This window comes from Mesoplodon mirus, assembly GCF_964341445.2.
Source record: "Mesoplodon mirus genome assembly, chromosome: 2".
Taxonomy (NCBI): domain Eukaryota; kingdom Metazoa; phylum Chordata; class Mammalia; order Artiodactyla; family Ziphiidae; genus Mesoplodon; species Mesoplodon mirus.
Window position 1 is genome coordinate 127,839,857 of NC_138977.1, and position 17,947 is coordinate 127,857,803.

General features: G+C 41.4%; 1 long non-coding RNA gene and 1 pseudogene across 3 annotated transcripts in view; both read left to right on the forward strand.

Moving 5' to 3' along the window:
* Positions 1 to 17,947, forward strand: part of LOC309816071 — a 52,837-nt pseudogene that overhangs the window by 97 nt on the left and 34,793 nt on the right. The window lies entirely within an intron of this gene.
* On the forward strand, positions 66 to 5,500 carry LOC309798749. Of its 2 annotated transcripts, none has more exons than XR_014293231.1 (3): positions 66 to 332; positions 1,295 to 1,499; positions 4,301 to 5,500. It is a non-coding gene; the product is annotated as an uncharacterized lncRNA (long non-coding RNA). The 2 variants fall into 2 exon arrangements; XR_014293232.1 differs by having other exon boundaries at positions 68 to 332; positions 1,314 to 1,499.

Sequence of the window (17,947 nt, forward strand, 5' to 3'; positions counted from 1 at the left end):
AGCTGTGGGCGGGCTACTCTCCCTACCTCGTTCGGGCTCTCGGGACCGCGGGCGTTGGGACAGTGACAGGGGCTGGGGAGGTGGAGGGCTGGGGGGTGCGAGGCTCCGCCGGAGGCCCGCCGGGCGCGGGAAGCCGTTAGAAGCGAGCGCCGGGCCGCGCGGAGCTTGAGTCTTGGCAGGAGCATGGTGTCAGTGAGCAGGCGGGAGTTGGAGGCCGCCCGCCGCCTCCGCGCGGAGGCTTTCGTTAGGCGCGGGGCACCGGCCCAAGAGGTAGAGCAGGTGGACCCTTCGGCGGCGTTGAACCCGGGAGCTGGTACTAGACGGCCTCTCTGGTGAGAGTAAAACCCACTGTGCCCTAGTTGTGTCTTCGTGCCTGGGTGACGGTAGCGGAGCCATTAAATATTACAGAGCGCACACAGAAGTTCTCTAGATCCATATATCCGAGGAAAATGGTAATAGGTGAGACCACCCAGCATTAAAGAAGTCTCTGGATCACTGAGACTCTTCTGAGGAAACGTACCATAAGTTAAGTCATAGAAAAGGTCCAAAATGTGCAACCATATCGCTTTTTGTGAGAAGTGGTGTTTTGCAATGCCAAGACTGGGGTTTGGGGGTGTTTTGTTTTTTCTGTTTGAGCACATAGTTATGCCGTTTAGAAATTCAGGGACTGTGGAGAGGAGGACAGGCATGCCTTAAATAGAATGAGGGCAACAGTAGAGCACTGAAAGTACTAGGGAAGGAGATAGACTGCTTATTTCTTAAATTTATTTATTTATTTATTTTTGGCTGCATTGGGTCTTCGTTGTTGGGTCTTCGTTGCCGTACGCGGGCTTCTCATTGCGATGGCTTCTCCTGTTGCAGAGCACGGGCTTTAGGCGCGCGGGTTTCAGTAGTTGTGGCATGTGGGCTCAGTAGTTGTGGCTCCCGGGCTCTAGAGCGCAGGCTCAGTAGCTGTGGCGCACGGGCTTAGTTGCTCTGCGGCATGTGGGATCTTGCCGGACCAGGGCTCGAACCCGTGTCCCCTGAATTGGCAGGCAGATTCTTAACCACTGTGCCCCGAGGGAAGCCCCTAAGCTGCTTATTTCAATAGATAAAATGAAAATGTGGTCAGAGAGAACTTGTGGTAGAACCTGAGCATGCCGAGTTGCCAGGAATTTGCAAAAGTCTTTAATATACAGTAATTTCCACTGCGATAGAAAAACTTTGTACAGTTACTGATATACCAACTTATGTTAGCCAAGGGGCAAAAGTTTAGACAGCTGGTTGAATGTGTTTGCCAATTATATTTATTCAGTTTCCTGTTACAAAACCAGAACATGGCCTGGAAAATCCTCATTGTTTACCTGTGACATTATTTCCGTGAAGAGTAATCATCCCAGAAGCTATTAGAGGGCCTTGGAATATATTCATCTGACCTATTCTACCTATCCCATTTAAAGGATAGCATCTGAAGATTTAATAACAAAAAGCAGTTGAAGCATTTCAAGCTGGATAATCAGGTAATTTCTAAGGATGGTGAATAAAAGCATCAATGTCTCTGCATCCCAAGACCCTTGCTCTCTCTTTGTTGTATTCTGGCTTTTTTGGTTTAGCTCGTGCTAAACTGCATTAGAAATTCTTTTTCTTGTCTATTTATCCGATCCTTTTCATATTTCACATCCTAGCTCAAAAGTCTCATCTCTGTGAAGCTTTTCCTGCTTACTTCAGCTCAGAATGTTCTTGATTTATTCTAAATCTAATATGCTTTTTGGGGTATTGCTCATTGGGCTTTGGAATACTGTGTTTGCTGTTTAAGTTTCATGGTTATGTGCTGTGCCTTCCAACTAGATTGTCAACTCTTGACTACTGACTGAGAGCTCATTGTTACTCAGCAAATGATGAATAAATGAGCGAGAAATTTCTTGTGTAAGCATTGTCAATTTGAACCCTTTGCCAGTTATACACAGTTCAGCACCACTTAGTTGGAAAAATCATTGTAGACACTTGACATTGTTATGAAGAGTTTTATATTTTCAATCTGCAGTTTGAGAGGCTACATATGTGACTAAAGTGTATGTCACTCTTCTTAATTGAATAACTCCAGAACCTCCAGGTTTGATGCTTGAAGGAGAGTCTACTGTTGGGAAGAGTGGATAGATTATACAGCCCTGTTTTCTGAGAATTCACTTTGTTCTTGGAGTTTTTCACTGCTTGCTGCCACTACTGCTTGGCCTCAAAGTATAAGCATGTTAACCCTTTCTTTCCTTAATACTCTACTTCAAAGCTGAGGAGAGACTGAATTTGGATCCTTTAACAGTACAACTGGAATATTATACATAGTTTAGGGTAAGATGGGTATTTAAAAGTATTTTTCTAATAGAAAAAACTGAATGGATATTAAAAACATAAAATAAGGGTAATCTTATGTACAAAATATAACTACTCAGTTCAACTTTTGTTTACTACAGAGATGCCACCTCCCTGTAGCAAAGGCCATTTTTTAACTGGTCTTACCAAGGACTAGCTCCTAGACAACATCACTCTTTAAGTTCTGGCCTGAGCACAGAGGACAAGAGAGTTCACTTGCTTGCCTATATAAGCGTTTCTCAACCTTGGCACTACTAACATTTTGAGCCAGATAATTCTTTTTTTTTTAATTGAAGTATTGTTGATTTACATTATTATGTTAGTTGCAAGTGTATAGCATAGTGATTCAGTATTTTTGCAGATTGAACTCCATTATAGGTTATTACAAGGTGATGGCTATAATTCCCTGTGCTATATAATATATCCCTCTTGCTTATCTATTTTATACACAGTACTTTGTTAATCCATACCTCTAATTTCTCCCTCTCCCTTTTGGTATCCACAGGTTTGTTTTCTATATCTGTGAGTCTCTTTCTGTTTTGGATATACATTCATTTGTATTAATTTTTAGATTCCACATATAAGTGATATCATACAGTATTTGTCTTTTTCTGTAAGCCAGACACGTAATTCTTTGTTGTGGGCAGCAGCTGTGCTGTGCATTGTAAGATGTTTAGTAGCATACTTGGCTTCTACCCACAACCTGCCAGCAGTATTCCACCCCTAGTTGTAACAACCCAAACCATCTCTAAACATGCCAAATGCCCCTGGGGGGTAAAATTATGTCCCCTCCCCCCTTTCATTGAGAATCACTGGCCTATAAAAGGGCTCTTCTGACAATTCTGGTTTCCTGTCCATCCCATTTGACAGCAGGAATCATCTCTCCCTTAAAGACAGAACTCGAGTTCCCCAGAGAAGAACAGCTTTGGTCTTGTTGGCCTCCACCAGGTTACCATATCACTGGTTAATGGTAACCCCAAATATCTTATGAGAGATACTACATTATAAATAACAAGGACTTTAATTTTAGTACCTAAACAGCAAATTACCATCAACATTTTATAGGTAAGTTTACTGAGTTTCAGAATTCTTCAAGTCATATCTTCATAAGTAGGGTCATTGAGGATTTATGAAAGTTAACTATGTATTCTGTATATAGCACTGTGCTAGTGATTGGGGCAGGGGAGAAACTTCAAAAATTATAGATGTGTTCAAGTGTGGAGGCAGACTAGGAGCTAGGATGGAAGGCCTTCTTGTAGTGGACAGTAAAGATGAGTGTGCCTCTGGTAGTGGCATTCTAGATAATAAACTCAAATTATGAGTAAGCAAGACTTACAAATATTTGATATATGTGCAAAGTACAGTCACAGTGGCCTCTGTGGTTTCCTTTCTTACAAATATTTGATATATGTGCAAAGTGCAGTCACAGTGGCCTCTGTGGTTTCCTTCCTCATTCTCTTTCTCCTTCTCCCTCCTCACCTTTAGAATGTTTGATTATATAGCATTCCCAGTATTTGACATATCAAAGGCAGGCTACAGACAGTAATTTTGAAGAGGATCTAAAGTAGGAGATTTAAATATTAAACTTTCTAACTTGCAGGTAGAGAAGGTACTTTTTTAATGTGCATGTTTATAAAAATTTATTTTTAAAATAAATGCAGGGCTTCCCTGGTGGCGCAGTGGTTGAGAGTCCGCCTGCCGATGCAGGGGACACGGGTTCGTGCCCTGCTCCGGGAAGATCCCACATGCCGCGGAGCAGCTGGGCCCGTGAGCCATGGCTGCTGAGCCTGCGCGTCCGGAGCCTGTGCTCTGCAACGGGAGAGGCCACAACAGTGAGAGGCCTGCGTACCGCAAAAAAAATAAAAAATAAAAAATAAATGCACAGAAGAATCTCAATTTAAGTTATACTCTGATACCGGAGCAATGAAAACATAAGCTTTTTTTTTTTTTTAAGTAAAAGGATGAAAGAAAATCCATCTACTGTACATGGAAGCTAAGAGGAAAATATCTTATATAATTCTCATTCAAGGAGAAAATCACAGTTGCTGATTTACAAAGTATTTAGAAATTAATGACAATGAGAACAATAAAATTGAAACATAAGGATTCAGCTGAAGTAGTATATAAAGGAAAATCACAGATCAATATTTTAATATTAACCAATATAGAATGAATAAAAATATACCAAATGGTCTACCTATCACTTATGTCAGACAATGTTGTGTTCTGAAAAAATTTACTCATTTAATCTTCACAATATACCCATGAAGCAAGTAATATTCTCCCTCTTTTACAGATAAAGAACCAAAGCTCAGAGAGGTTAAGTGTCTTTCTGAAGTTTATTCAGCTAATAAGTGATAAAGTCAATAATCAAACCCAATCTTTTAACCACTACACTATATTGCCTCTTACCTTAAATGAGAAAAACACAAAAAGTTTTAAGGAAAAGTAGGTAAAATAATTAATAAAGCAATGAATTAGAATCCAGAAATACAGATCAAAAAAGGAAAGAGCTGGTTGTTTGAAATGATCAATAAAATAAATATGGCAAAATAAAAATAGCAAAGATTTTTAAACAGGAGAGATGATGTTAGAAATTTAAAAGGAGATATATTCAGATACAAAGGGAATTTTAAATATGAGTGAATACTATGTATAAGTCCATGTATTCATAAAAATATTTTATTGAGCACCTACCACATAACAGGCAGGCCCTGTACATGTCACTAAGGGTATGGTGGTTAGCAAAAAGATGCAATTTGTGGAATTTGCTTGACAGAATACCAGAGAAGAAGGAATTTACTCCAAGAAGATTTACAGAAATCTTGAGTCTTTGGCTGACTGCTAATCTGAGCATGTGTAGAGTAATACTCCACAAGGCCAAGCAAAGATCAACTACCAAGGAAAGAACAATTACCTGGGAGCTGGAAATTGAAAAATTCCCAGAGCTCACAACGGACTGAACAACTTCAGAGTTACCAGCTGGAGTAAAGACCTCATTGAACATCTGAGGAATTCAGTAGAGACACCTGAAGGCTTATGCCTTTAGTAATAGGGCTACCCTAGCCCTAGATTAAAAGCTACTCTAGGTTTAACCTAGCAACATTTAAAAACAAGCCTTGAAATAATAAAGCTGATCCACAATAACTTAACTTCCTGCCAAAACAAGACTCAATACTTAAACACACACACACAAAATCAAGACAGGCAGCAATATAATGTCACAATGACCAATATACAATAAAAAATTACTAGATATGTGAAACTTCAGAAAAATTTGATCCATAACTGGGAGAAAAATCAGTTAACAGACCAGAGATGACAGAGATCACAGAATTAGCAATAGGACATTTAAAAAGGGCTGACAAGTAAATGTGAACATTATGATAAAAATGGAAGATATGTAAATGAATGAAATACAACTTCTGGAGATGAAAAATACAGCATCTGAAAATTTTAAAAAATCACTGTAGAAGCTTAACAGCAAATTAGACACTAGAAAATTGGTGGGAGAATGAGTCAAGATGGCGGTGTGGGAAGACTTGGAGTTAGCATCTCCCCACAACTAGGGCACCTGCCAGCCACTTTTGGGGGACTCTGATGCCCAAGGAGACGGGAGGAACCCCAGAGTGAACTGATAGGACATAGTGGGGCTGAGGGGAGAGGAGAAGTGGAAGCCAGACAAGATCGGCACCCCTGAGGCTGGGGAGATCAGGAGAGGCAGGTGGGAGGGACCCTCCAGGAAGAGCAGGAGAGGAGCGGAGGGTGATTGCCCTGCCCACTGGGGCCCAGGGAGCCTGCTGAGCTCCCAGTCTGGTCCCCTGCAATCCAAAGCCCCCTCCAGGCTGCGTAGGTCCTGGGGGCATAGAAGGGAGGCCAGGGAGATCAGGAGAGGCAGGTGTGAGGGGCTCTGTAGGAGGAGCAGGAGAGGAGTGGAGGGTGTTTGCCCCGCCCACTCAGGCCCCGGGAACCTGCTGAGCTCCCAGGCTAGTCCCCTGCCCTCCAAGGCCCCCCTTCCCCCCGAGCCGCATTGGTCCTGGGGCATAGGAGGGAGACCGGGGAGATCAGGAGAAGCAGGTGGGAGGGGTCCTCCCAGACCCCAGACCGGAGGAGCAGGTGTGGAGGGCATTTGCCCCGCCCACTCGAGCCCAGGAAGCCTGCTGGGCTCCCAGGTGAGGTCCCCTGCCGTCGAGATCAGGTGAGTGGGGCATGCCTGGGCCACTTCTTTTCCTTGAGCCTAAGCCCCACCCCCTACAGCCCCCAGGGCCTTTTCCAGCTCTGTGGGCCCTGAGCATTGGCTCCGCCCACTGCCCAAACCTCACCCTTGCTTAGGCCCTGCCCTCCACAGCCAAGGCCTTTCCCCTGTCCCCTTTTTTTTTTCCTTCCTCCTCTTTTATACTACTGTGGTACTGATGTATCTTCTGGTTATTGATTCATCTATATTTTTATTTTTACATTCTTTCTAACATATCTGTTGGTTTTCCTTTTTTATTTTGTTATTGTTCTCTCTCTTTTTTTTTTTTTTTTTTTTTTGCCACCCCAGGCAGCTTGTGGGATCTTGGTTCACAAGCCCAGGGTCAGTGGAAGCTCCTGGGGTGGGAGCTCTGAGTCCAAACCACTGGACTAACAGAACCTAAGACCCCAAGGAATATTCATTATAGTGAGGTCTCACAGAGGTCCTCATCTCAGCACCAAGACCCAGCTCTACCCAACAGCCTACAAACTCCAGTGTTGGAAGCCTCAGGCCAAACAACCAGTAAAACAGGAACATAATCCCACTCATAAAAAAAAAAAAATGAGATGGCAAAAAAATATGTCACAGATGAAGGAGCAAGGTAAAAACCTACAAGACCAAATGAAGAGGAAATAGGCAACCTACCTGAAAAAGAATTCAGAGTAATGATAGTAAAGATGATCCAGAATCTCAGAAATAGAATGGAAGCACGGATTGAGAAAATACAAGAAATGTTTAACAAAGATCTAGAAGAACAAACAGATGAACAACACAATAACTGAAATGAAAAATACACTAGGAGGAATCAATAACAATAACTGAGGCAGAAGAATGAATAAATGAGCTGGAAGACAAAATGGTGGAAATAAGTGCCAAGGAGCAGAATAAAGAAAAAAGAATGAAAAGAAGACAATCTCAGAGGGCTCTGGGACAACACTAAACGCACCAACATTCGAATTATAAGGGTCCCAGAAGAAGAAGAGACAAAGAAAGGGTCTGAGAAAATACTTGAAGAGATTATAGTGGAAAACTTCCCAAACATGGGAAAAGAAATAGTCACCCAAGTCCAGGAAACACAGAAAGTCCTATACAGGATAAACCCTAGGAAAAACACACCAAGACACATATTAAACTAACAAAAATTAAATTCAAAGAAAAAATATTAAAAGCAGCAAGGGAAAAACAAAAAATAACATACAAAGGAATCCCCATAAGGTTATCAGCTCATTTTTTAGTGGAAACTGCAGGCCAGAAGGGAGTGTCAGGATATACTTAAAGTGATGGAAGAGAAAAACCTATAACTAAGATTGCTCTACCCAGCAAGGATCTCATTCAGATTCGATGGAGAAGTCAAAAGCTTTTCAGACAAGCAAAAGGTAAGAGAATTCAGCACCCCTAAACCAGCTTTACAACAAATGCTAAAGAAACTTCTCTAGGCAGGGAACACGAGAGAAGAAAAAGACCCACAAAAACAAACCCAAAACAATTAAGAAAATGGTAATAGGAACATACATATCGATAATGAACTTGAATGTAAATGGATTAAATGCCCCAACCAAAAGCCACAGACTGGCTGAGTGGATACAAAAACAAGACCCATATGTATGTTGTCTACAAGAGACCCACTTCAGACCTAGGGACACATACAGACTGAAAGTGAAGGTATGGAAAAAGATATTTCATGCAAATGGAAATCAAAAGAAAGCTGGAGTAGCAATACTCGTATCAGATAAAATAGACCTTAAAGACTGTTACAAGAGATAAGGAGGGACACTACATAATGATCAAAGGATCAATCCAACCAGAAGATATAACAATTATAAATGTTTATGCACCCAACATAGGAACACCTCAATACATAAGGCAAATGCTAACAACCATGAAAACCATGTGTTGCTAACAACAGCAACACAATAATAGTAGGGGACTTTAACATGCCACTTACACCAATGCACAGATCATCCAAACAGAAAATAAATAAGGAAACACAAGCTTTAAGTGACACAATAGAGCAGATAGATTTTTTTTTTTTTTTTTTTTTTTTGTGGTACACGGGCCTCTCACTGTTGTGGCCTCTCCCGCTGCGGGGCACAGGCTCCGGACGCGCAGGCCCAGCGTCCATGGCCCACGGGCCCAGCCGCTCCGCGGCATGTGGGGTCCTCCCGGACCGGGGCACGAACCCGTGTCCCCTGCATCGGCAGGCGGGCTCCCAACCACTGCGCCACCAGGGAAGCCCCCGAGCAGATAGATTTAATTGATATTTATAGAACATTCCACCCAAAAGTGGCAGAATACACTTTCATCTCAAGTACACATGGAACATTCTCCAGAATAGATCACATCTTGGGTCACAAATCAAGCCTCAGAAAATTTAAGGAAATTGAAATCGTATCAAGCATCTTTTCTGACCACAATGCTATGAGATTAGAAATCAATTACAGGAAAAAAAAAACTAAAAAAAACAAATACATGGAGGCTAACCAGTGTGCTACTAAATAACCAAGAGATCACTGAAGAAATCCAAGAAGAAATAAAAAAAAATACATAGAAACAAATGACAACAAAAACACAACAACCCAGAACCTATGGGATACAGCAAAAGCAGTTCTAAGAGGGTAGTTTATAGCAATTCAATCTCACCTCAAGAAACAAAAACAATCTCAAATAAACAATCTAACACTACACTTAAAACAACTAGAGAAAGAAGAAAAAAGAAAACCCAAAGTCAGTAGAAGGAAAGAAATCATAAAGATCAGAGCAGAAATAAATGAAATAGAAATGAAGAAAACAATAGCAAAGATCAATAAAACTGAAAGCTGGTTCTTTGAGAAGATAAACAAAATTGATAAACCTTTAGCCAGACTCATCAAGAAAAAAAGGGAGAGGACGCAAATCAATAGAAATGAAAAAGGAGAAATCACAACTGATACTGCAGAAATACAAAGAATTATAAGAGACTGCTACAACTATGTGCCAATAAAATGGACAACCATGAAGAAATGGACAAATTCTTGGAAAGGTACAATTTTCCAAGACCGAACCAGGAAGAATTAGAAAATATAAACAGACCTATCACAAGTAATGAAATTGAAACCATAATTTAAAATCTTCCAACAAACTAATGGCCAGGACCAGATGGCTTCACAGGAGAATTCTATCAAACATTTAGAGAAGAGCTAACATCAATCCTTCCCAAACCCTTCCAAAAATTGCAGAGGGTGAAACACTCCCAAATTCATTCTACGAAGCCACCATCACCCTGATACCAAAACCAGAAAAAGATATCACAAAAAAAGAAAATTATAGACCAATATCACTGATGAACATAGATGCAAAAATCCTGAACAAAATTCTAGCAAACAGAATCCAACGGCACATTAAAAGTGTCATACACCATGATCAAGTGGGATTTATCCCAGGTATGCAAGGATTCTTCAATATGATACACCACATTAACAAATTAAGGAATAAAACCCATACGATCATCTCAATAGATGCAGAAAAAGCTTTTGACAAAATTCAACACCGATTTATAATAAAAAGTCTCCAGAAAATGGGCATACAGGGGACCTACCTCAACATAATAAAGGCCATATATGACAGACACACAGCAAACATCATTCTCAATGGTGAAAAACTGGAAGCATTTCCACTAAGATCAGGAATAAGACAAGAATGTCCACTCTCACCACTCTTATTCAACATAGTTTTGGAAGTCCTAGCCACAGAGTGGTCCAATCAGAGAAGAAAGAGTGGTCCAATCAGAGAAGAAAAAGAAATAAAAGGAATACAAATTGGAAAAGAAGTAAAACTGTCACTGTTTGCCGATGACATGATAGTATACGTAGAAAATCCTAAAGATGCCACCAGAAAACTACTAGAACTAATCAATGAATTTGGCAAGGTTTCAGGATACAAAATTAATGCACAGAAATCTCTGGCATTTCTATACACCAACAACGAAAAATCAGAGAAATTAAGGAAACACTCCCATTTACCATAGCAATAAAAAGAATAAAATACCTAGGAATAACCTGCCTAAGGAGGCAAAAGACTTGTACTCAGAAAACTATAAAACACTGATGAAAGAAATCAAAGATGACATAAACAAATGGAGAAATATACTATGTTCTTGGATTGGAAGAAGCAATATTGTGGAAATGACTGTACTACCCAAAGCAATCTACAGATTCAGTGCAATACCTATCAAACTACTAATGGCATTCTTCACAGAATTAGAACAAAAAAATTTACAATTCGTATGGAAACACAAAAGATCCCGAATAACCAAAGCAATCTTGAGAAGGAAAAACTGAGTTGGGGGAATCAGGCTCCCTTACTTCAAACTATACCACAAAGCTACAGTTATCAAGACAGTGTGGTACTGGCACAAAAACAGAAATATAGATCAGTGGTACAGGACAGAAAGCCCAGAGATAAACCCACGCACATATGGGCACCTAATTTACAACAAAGGAGGCAAGAACATACAATGTAGAAAAGTCAGCCTCTTCAATAAGTGGTGCTGGGAAAACTGGACAACTACACGTAAAAGAATGAAATAACACTTCCTAACGCCATACACAAAAATAAACTCCAAAATGATTAAAGACTTAAATGTAAGACCAGATACTATAAAACTTTTAGAGGAAAACATAGGAAAAACACTCCTTGACATAAACCACAGCAAGATCTTTTTTGACCCACCTTCTAGAGTAACAGAAATAAAAACAAAAATAAACAAATGGGACTTAATTAAACTTTAAAGCTTTTGCACAGCAAAGGAAACCATAAACAAGACAAAAAGACAACCCTCAGAATGGGGGAAAATATTTGCAAATGAAACAACAGACAAAGGATTAATCTCCAAAATATACAAACAGGTCATGGAGCTCAATATCAAAGAAATGAACAATCCAGTTAAAAAATGGGTGGAAGACCTAAATAAACATTTCACCAAGGAAGACATACAGATGGCCAAGAGGCACATGAAAAGATGCTCAACATCACTAATTATTAGAGAAATGCAAATCAAAACTACAGTGAGGTATCACCTCACTCCGATTAGAATGGCCATTATCAAAAAAGCTAGAAATAATAAATGCTGGAAAGCATGTGGTGAAAAGGGAACCCTCCTACACCGTTGGTGGGAATGTAAATTGATACAACCACTATGGAAAACAGTTTTAGTTTTTTTGTTTGTTTGTTTTTTTGCTGTATGCGGGCCTCTCACTGTTGTGGCCTCTCCCATTGCGGAGCACAGACTCCAGATGCACAGGCTCAGTGGCCATGGCTCGGGCCCAGCTGCTCCACGGCATGTGGGATCTTCCCAGACTGGGGCACGAACCCGTGTCCCCTGCATCAGCAGGTGGACTCTCAACCACTGCGCCGCCAGGGAAGCCCCAGTTTTAGTTTTTAAGTCTTTTGCCTCCTTAGGCAGGTTATTCCTAGGTATTTTATTCTTTTTATTGCTATGGTAAATGGGAGGTTCCGTAAACTAAAAATAGAACTATCATATGACCCAGCAATCCCACTATTGGGTGCATACCCTGAGAAAACCATAATTCAAAAAGAGACATGTAGGGACTTCCCTGGTGGTGCAGTGTTTAAGAATCCGCCTGCCAGTGCAGGGGACATGGGTTCGAGCCCTGGTCCGTGAAGATCCCACATGCCACAGAACAGCTAAGCCCATGTGCCACAACTACTGAGCCTGTGCTCTAGAGCCCGTTACCCACAACTACTGAAGCCTGCATGCCTAGAACCCATGCTCTGCAACAACAGAAGCCACTGCAATGAGAAGTCCACACACCACAACGAAGAGTAGCCCCCACTCACTGCAACTAGAGAAAGCCCATGTGCAGCAACAAAGACCCAATGCAGCCAAAAATAAATAAAATAAAATAAATTTAAAAAATAATAAAAGAGTCATGTACCACAATGTTCATTGCAGCTCTGTTTACAATAGCCAGGACATGGAAGCAACCTAAGTGTCCATCGACAGATGAATGGATAAAGAAGATGTGGCACATATATACAATGGAATATTACTCAGCCATAAAAAGAAATGAAACTGAGTTATTTGTGGTGAGGTGGATGGACCTAGAGTCTGTCATACCAAGTGAAGTAAGTCAGAAAGAGAAAAACAGATACTGTATGCTAATGCATATATATGGAATCTAAAAAAAAAAAAAAGGTACTAATGAACCTAGTTGCAGGGCAGGAATAAAGAGGTAGACATAGAGAGTGGACTTGATGACATGGGGTGAAAGAGCGAAGCTGGGGCAAAGTGAGAGTAGCATCAGCATACATACACTACTGAATGTAAAATAGTTGACTGGTGGGAAGCAGCAGCATAGCACAGGGAGATCAGCTCTGTGCTTTGCGATGACATAGAGGGAAGGGATATGGGGATATGTGTATGCATATGGCTGATTTCCTTTGCTGTGCAACAGAAAGTAACATGGTTTGGTGAAGCAATTATATTACAATAAAGACCTATTTTTAAAAAAATTGCTGAACTTGAAAGCAGCAATAGAAGCTATTCAAATTATAGCACACAGAAAAAAAGAGAATAGTTTCAGTTTCCTGGGGAACAATAAATATGAAGTGCTCTAATATACATGTAATTGGAATACCACTGAGAGAGGGCAGTATTTGAAAAAATAATGGCCAAAATATCTCCCAATTTATTTTTAAAATAAATTTATTTATTTATTTTTGGCTGTGTTTGGTCTTTTTTAAAATTCATTTATTTATGGCTGTGTTGGGTCTTCGTTTCTGTGCCTGGGCTTTCTCCAGTTGTGGCAAGCGGGGGCCACTCTTCATTGTGGTCCGCGGGCCTCTCACTGTTGCGGCCTCTCCCGTTGCGGAGCACAGGCTCCAGATGCGCAGGCTCAGTAGTTGTGGCTCACGGGCCTAGCCGCTCCGTGGCATGTGGGATCCTCCTGGACTGGGGCATGAACCCATGTCCCCTGCACTGGCAGGCGGACTCTTAACCACTGCACCACCAGGGAAGCCCTGCGTTGGGTCTTTGTTGATGCACTCAGACTTTCTCTAGTTGTGACGAGTGGGGGCTACTTTTCATTGCAGTGTGCAGGCTTCTCATTGCGGTGGCTTCTCTTGCTGCCGAACATGGACTCTAGGCATGCTGGCTTCAGTAGTTGTGGCACATGGGCTCAGTAGTTGTGGCTCACGGGCTCTAGAGCACAGGCTCAGTAGTTGTGGTGCACGGGCTTAGTTGGTCCGTGGCATGTGGGAATCTTCCCGGACCAGGGCTTGAAACCATGTTGCCTGCATTGGCAAGTGGATTCTTAACCACTGTGCCACCAGGGAAGCCTCAATATTTCCAAATTAGATTAAAACTATAATATAGATCTAAGAAGCTCTATTAACCCCAAGTAGGATAAACAGAAGGAAAACATCAAAGCACATTATGACAATTGCTGGAAGCCAGTGAGAAGAGAAAATCTTAAAAGCAGAGAAAAGAACAATAAATACATAAGAAGAAAGTTAAGAATTATCACTAATTTTCTATCAGAAACAGGAAAAACAGAAGACAGTATCTCTGAAGTGCTGAAAGAAAAAAAGTCAACCTAGGGACTTCCTTGGTGGTCCAGTGATTAAGACTCCATGCTCCCAATGCAGGGGGCCCAGGTTCGATCCCTGGTCAGGGAACTAGATCCTGCATGCCACAACTAAAGATCCAGCACATGGCAACGAAGATCCTGCATGCCACAACTAAGCCCTGGTGCAGCCAAATAAATAAAAAATTTTAAAGTCAACCTATAATTTTCTTTTTTTAAAAAAAATAAATTTATTTATTTTTTGGCTGCGTTTGGTCTTTGTTGCTGTGTGCGGGCTTTCTCTAGTTGCAGTGAGTGGGGGCTACTCTTAGTTGTGGTGTGTGGGCCTCTCACTGCGGTGGCTTCTCTTAGGCATGTGGGCTTCAGTAGTTGTGGCACATGGGCTCATTAGTTGTGGTTCGCAGGCTCTAGAGCTCAGGCTCAGTAGTTGTGGCGCACGGGCTTAGCTGCCCCACGGCATGTGGGATCTTCCCGGAGCAGGACTCAGACCCGTGTCCCCTGCACTGGCAGGCAGACTCCTAACCACTGTGCCACCAGGGAAGCCCCAACCTATAATTTTCTATGGAGCAAACTTATCTTTCAAAACTGAAGGCAAGGGCTTCCCTGGTGGCGCAGTGGTTGAGAGTCCGCCTGCCGATGCAGGGGACAAGGGTTCGTGCCCCAGACCGGGAAGATCCCACATGCCGCAGAGTGGCAGGGCCCGTGAGCCATGGCTGCTGAGCCTGCACGTCCAGAGCCTGTGCTCTGCAACAGGAGAGGCCACAACAGTGATAGGCCCGCGTACCACAAAAAAACAAAAACAAAAACAAAAACAAAGACCTGAAGGCAAAATAAGGCCATTTTCAAACAAAAGCCAAGAGAATGTGTCACAACAGACCTGTGCTATGTAAAATATTAAAGGAAGTTCTTGAGGCTGACGGAAGATGATACCAGGTGGAAACACAGAACTACACAAAGGGATGAAAAACACCAGAAATGGTAAATATCTGGATAAATAAAAAAAGACTCCTTTCTCAGTTTAAAATTTCTTTCATAGTTGACTGTTTAAAGCAAAAATAATAGGAGTGTACTGTGGGGATTATAACATACAGAAAGAAAATGTATGCCCACAATATCACAAAGAATGAGAGGGAAAAACAGAAGTATATATATTACAGTATATGTGTGGTAATATGACAAATAAAAGTAGACTATGATAAATTAAAGTTGCATATTGTAAAACTTAGAACAACAATGAAAATAATGAAAGAAGCATAGCGAAGGCAGCCAATAGAGGAATTAAAGTGGAATATACTACAAATTAGTCAAAAAGGAGCCAAGGAAAGGTGAAAAATTAAAAATGTAGATTGAACAAATAGAAAACAGATATCAACTATATCAATAATTAAATACATTGTAAAAGGTCTAAACCCTGCAATTAAAAAGACATACCTCTCTAAAAAAGCAAGGCCTAATTATGTACTGTTTACAAAAAAAGGCATCATCACCACAAAGACACAGATAAGTTCAAAGTAAAATGATGAGAAAAGATGTGCAAACAGAATAAACCTGGAATACCTATATTATTGTCAGACAAAGTAGACTTTAGGAAAAGGAATTTGGCCTGTCTTCAAGACAAGGGATAAAGAGGGACGTTTCATAATAATAAAAGGGTCAGTTCATCAAGATGTAGTTACTAAGCTTCAGACTACATGAATTGAAAACTGACAACAGAAAAGAGAAATAGAAAAATCCACAATTATAACTGAGATTTTGACATTCCCCTCTCAATTTTTGATAGACAAGTAGATTTTAAAAATCAGCAATGATATAGAGGACTCAATTTTATCAACCAACTTGACCTACTTGATATTCACAGAACGCTACATCAAACAGTGGCAGAGTGCACATTTATTTCAAAATGCCTATGGAACATTCACCAACATAGACCAAAAACTGGGAGATAGTTTTAAAAATTCTCAGTAAATTTAGAAACGACTGAAAGTATCAGCCAAGGTCAATCAGAAAATAGAAACCACAGTAATCCGACCATGCAAAGTTTAATATAGAGAATTATTAACTATGATGGGATTAGGGTAACAAGGGCTTAGCTAGTAGAAAGTGAAGAGAACTCTAAGTATAGGAATATCAGATATAAGAAGTAATTACTGGGCTTCCCTGGTGGCGCAGTGGTTGAGAGTCAGCCTGCCGATGCAGGGGACACGGGTTCGTGCCCCGGTCCAGGAAGATCCCACATGCCACGGAGTGGCTGCGCCCGTGAGCCATGGCCGCTGAGCCTGCGCGTCCGGAGCCTGTGCTCCGCAACGGGAGAGGCCACAACAGTGAGAGGCCCGCGTGCCGCAAAAAAAAAAAAAAAAAAGTAATTACTACCCCTAAGGCTGAGATAGATTCCCCAAGGTACCCCCGGCCCTGCCCCCAGCTGCAGGCTGAGATCTAGACCTTGTTAGAGAGGGCAAGACCATGGCTTATTGACTGGCAGGGAATTTGCTTTGGTTGTGTGCCAGTGAAGGATGCTAGAAATCCACCTTCTGGAATTTACTGAAAATTTACCCTCTAGGGTACCAGAGAAAGCTGTTCATGGGTCGGTGTCTTGTGGGAGCCACTCTGCTCCAAAAGTCTGAAGGTGGATCTGGGGAAGCTGCTGGGTGCTGGGGAAATTGCCCAGAATGCAGGAGCCTGGTGCTGGGGAAGCCACTTGCACTGTAGGAGCCAGGCACTAAGAAGCTATCTGTAGTGCAGCAGCCAGGCAAAGGCAAAGCACTGCAGGATGGGGGGTGCGAGAGAAGCTATGTGTATTTCAAGTGTCAGGCAAGAAAGCAAGCAAGAACTAAGAAGGAAAATTCTTTCCAGCACCTTCTACTGACATAACATAACATTGTGCCAGCTGGCAAAGGAAAAATATTTAAAGAGCACAGTTCCCGTTTTAGAACAAGCAATGAATCTAGGAGATAAAACAATTCTTAATAACTTGCTTAAAGGAGAAAAATCTTATCTGTCATCATCTCTACAGATACCGAAAAGGCATTTGATATAAAATTTAACATCCATTTTAAATTTAAAAATCTTTGGTAAATTAGGAATAGGATACTTCCTTTACAAATAAAGAATATCAAATATTTTCTTCCAGAGCTCTTTGAGGGGTCCTCCTCTGGCTGAACGGGTGTAATCTATGTGAGATATGCTCTATAAGGCATCACTGATCCTCAAGAAGTTGAGAAAGTCCTAAGGAATCCCTACCACCACCACCCACGCACAAACCCTTAGCCCAGGCTGATCAGCAAGCAGATAGGAGGACATATCAGGATAAGTCCTATCAACAGCCGCAATCTTGATACACAGCCCTGGACCAGTTGCCAAGTGGAAATCCATGCATGGGACTCCCTCACTGAAACAAGACTCTCTATGGGAGCTGAATTAATTTTAAGTCTGTGTTGCTCTCTGGCTATGAGCAGAAACAGAAGCAAAACTTTTCTGGAAGAAAACATCCCCAATTTAGGTCAAGAGGACTCCCAAGATTAAGGTCAAGCAATGAGCTCACAGTCAAAGAACTACAAGCACCAAGAAGCCAAACTTCTGTGAGTGAGTATCTGCAGAAATAATATTCAACAGATACCTAACTCCAAGGACCATAGTAGTGGAGCTGATAGAGTATAGAATAACTATACTCCAAATGTTAAAAAAAAAAGTAAAGGATGTAATGACAAAAGATGAGCAAGGCCTAATGAATAGGCAGGGGGGGAGGCAGGTGGGAGAGGGTAGACTTTCTACACATGAGAAATGTAAT